This window comes from Lathyrus oleraceus, chromosome 3 (genome assembly GCF_024323335.1).
Source record: "Lathyrus oleraceus cultivar Zhongwan6 chromosome 3, CAAS_Psat_ZW6_1.0, whole genome shotgun sequence".
Classification (NCBI taxonomy): Eukaryota; Viridiplantae; Streptophyta; class Magnoliopsida; order Fabales; family Fabaceae; genus Lathyrus; species Lathyrus oleraceus.
Window position 1 is genome coordinate 437882262 of NC_066581.1, and position 3243 is coordinate 437885504.

The following is a 3243-nucleotide window of genomic DNA, read 5'->3' on the forward strand; positions in this document are numbered from 1 at the left end:
AATGTTTTGGTTCATGAACTCCTTGTTTTGTTGGGTTTGAGCGGTGATAAAATTTTCCATAATTTTCTCAAGGCTCGGCTTTGGTGGCACAGGTTGCATAGGTTGATTTGATCTAGGGGCTTGATAACTAGGTCTCGGAGGTGCATTATTTTGGATTGGGTTATTGTTTTTATAGGAGAAGTTCGGATGATTCCTCCATCCAGGGTTATAGGTATTCGAATACGGGTTCCCTTGGGTGTAGTTCACTTGCTTAGAGTGGGTTTCGTTTAATAGACTGCATTCTGCAGATTGGTGTCCTTTGGTTCCACATATCTCACAATCTGACAAAACTGCGGCAAGAGTATTCGGGTTTATGCACATATGCTCGACCTTAAGGGCTAATGCGTCCATTTTAGCTTGCATCATGTCTATAGAGCTTAGTTCATGCACTCCTCCTTGGGCTTCCTTCTTCTCAACTGTCGCTCGTTCGACTCCCCATGATTGATGGTTTTGAGCCATATCTTCGATGAGGGCACTAGCTTCAGGATAAGGTTTGTTCATCAGAGCACCGCCTGCGGCAGCGTCGATGGTCATCTTTATGTTGTAATGAAGTCCATTATAGAAGGTTTGAATGATTAACCAATTTTCTAAGCCATGATGTGGGCATGCTCGTAACAACTCTTTATATCTCTCCCAAGCTTCGAACAACGATTCTCCTTGGTTTTGGGTAAATCTAGTTATATGGTTTCGAAGAACGGCGGTCTTACTCGGGGGAAAATATCTAGCAAGAAAAACTCTTCTAAGGTCATCCCAAGTCGTAATGGAATTGGGTGGAAGAGAATCTAACCATGATAGGGCTTTATCTCTGAGGGAAAAAGGAAATAATCTTAAACGTATTGCCTCAGGAGAAGCTCCATTGGTTTTAAAAGTGTCTGCTAATTGAAGAAATATTTTTAAATGTTGGTTTGGGTTCTCAGTAGCGAGACCAGCGAATTGTCTCTGTTGCACTAGTTGCAACAGGGATGGTTTAAGTTCGAAATTATTAGCTGGGATGGTTGGGTTTACTATACTAGAACTAGGTTCTTCATTAGATGGTTGAGCGAAATCCTTAAGAGGTCTTTGGTTTTGATCTTCGGCCATAGCTCTCTTAATTCTGTGAAAGAATAAACGTGCGTGAGCATAACGTTCAGGTTCCGCCAGAGGGTATACTAAGCTTAAACTTCCGGTGTTGCGAGTTCTTCGCATTGACCGGCGGGAAATAGCCTAAGTCTAAACGATATAACAACAGGAAAATGAAATTTGACGAAATTGGTCCCCGACAACGGCGCCAAAAACTTGATGCGGTGTTTCGCAAGTATACGAACGCGTCAGAGTAATATAAAAGATTATCGAATCCACAGAGACCAAGTGTCAATCTATCGTTATCTATTGTTATGGTGTTTATCAAAGGCAATCAAAATAGGTGTTTTTAGAGCGTGCAATGAAAAGTAAAGTGTTGAATAAAGATTAATTAATAAAGACAGGGTCGAATGTAATTCACGTAATCAATTAATAATCCAAGTACTTGCTGAGCTACTTATGGGCAATGTTTTCTACTTTGAAAAGAACTAATTTAACAGGAACTGTCGCTTTCGCGTATTCAGAACAGAGTTGTTCTCCCTAATCAAACCCTTTTATTGTCACTTATAAAAAGGCACGCATTGCGTTAGAGTAGTAAACCTATTTTTAAGAAATATAGTGTCTTGACTAAGTTGAAAAGTATTATAATCTGGATTTCTTAACCAAAAGAGGTTCTCACGAACCAGACTCTAAACTTATAAACACGTCCGAAAATAGTTTTAAAATCTCTTTTCTTCATAAGTTAAAAACTCCTAATGAACTAAACAAAGCGCTTTCGCTGTTTTTGAAATAGTTAAAAACAATTAAGTTTAGATAGATGTTGGACGGCTTTCGATCTTACCCAACGGAATTGAAGTGCGGGAAAACTTAAGTTGAAAGTTAAAATAGCCCTTAAGTGTTTCTACGAACAATTGTACGAATTATTGGTTCAATTACAATCCTTACATTCTAACCTTATAAATTTAGTTAGACATGGTAAAGTAAAAGTGCATTAATTTAAATAAAAGTAGTGCGAGTGCGGAAAGTAAATAAAAGTAGTGCGAGTGCGGGAAATAAATAATTTAAAGCGAGTGAGGGGAAATAAATAATTTAAAGCGAGTGCGAGGAAATAAATAATTTAAAGCGAGTGCGAGGAAGTAAATAATTTAAAGCGAGTGCGGGAAATAAATAAAAGTAAAGCGAGTGTGTAGCACCTCAAATTTGCACCTACCATTGTACATACATTTTCATATTAGGTCATAGCATATCATGGTCCATTGCATAGCATCGCATTGTCCCAGTTGCCTCAAATGCAAGCAAATCAAGAAATTAGGTCAAATTGATCAGGAGATCAGTCAACCAAGCAAGCAAGGGTGTTTCTCAAGGAGCCAAGGCCCTAGGGTTTGTCCAACATGTCCACATGACTTGGAGGTCCATTTGAAGTGTTTAAGTCAAAGGTTGGATGTTCAGAAGCCCTCAGTTCATGCACAATCAGTCAGAAACCCTAGAAAGTCAAAGTTGGTCAACTGTGGTTGATTTTATGGTTTTGGTGGATGGATTTGGTATGAGAGAGCTTATTCATGTCCCAATAGGCCTCATGTGTCATGGCAATCAATATCATTGAAGAATTTGAAGCCAATCAGAAAATTTCCAAAAATAGAAAGTGGACCTGTAATTTTAACTGCCAAAAATGGAAACTTCTTGATCCCAAACTTACATCATGATACAAGCTTCAAATGAATTTTTGCCCAACATGAAAGTTGAAGATCTTGTTCTCCCATTTCCAAAAAGTCCAAGAACTCTCAATTCCCATGCTTGGTTGTCAAGATATGATCAAATCATTTTCACAAAATCTTGAACTTCAAAAGGCCATATCTCTCAAACCATTTGGCCAATTTTGGTGGGGTTTTTTTCTACAAACCATATTTCATCTCCTCTTTTCAAAAATGTAAATTTCATGTGCTAAAACATTGCCAATCAAAATGGCATTTTTGGACTTAGCATGCTTAATTTTCAAGTGAGGTGCATTTTTGAAGTTTTGATTTAAGTGATTTCCATTACATTAGCCATTTGGAATTGATTCAAAACATGATTTCTGACATGCCAAAGCCCAAATTCGAGCAGCATGCTACCATTATACCTCCTTTTGGTCCAAAGTGGCAAGCT

The 3243-nt window shown here is 38.1% G+C and overlaps 1 non-coding gene across 1 annotated transcript; it reads left to right on the forward strand.

Annotated features, from left to right (window-relative positions):
- Positions 1 to 628: 628 nt before the first annotated feature.
- LOC127133263 (small nucleolar RNA R71) lies at positions 629 to 735 on the forward strand. Its single transcript, XR_007807250.1, has one exon. It is a non-coding gene; the product is annotated as a small nucleolar RNA R71 (small nucleolar RNA).
- The last annotated feature ends 2508 nt before the right edge of the window (positions 736 to 3243 follow it).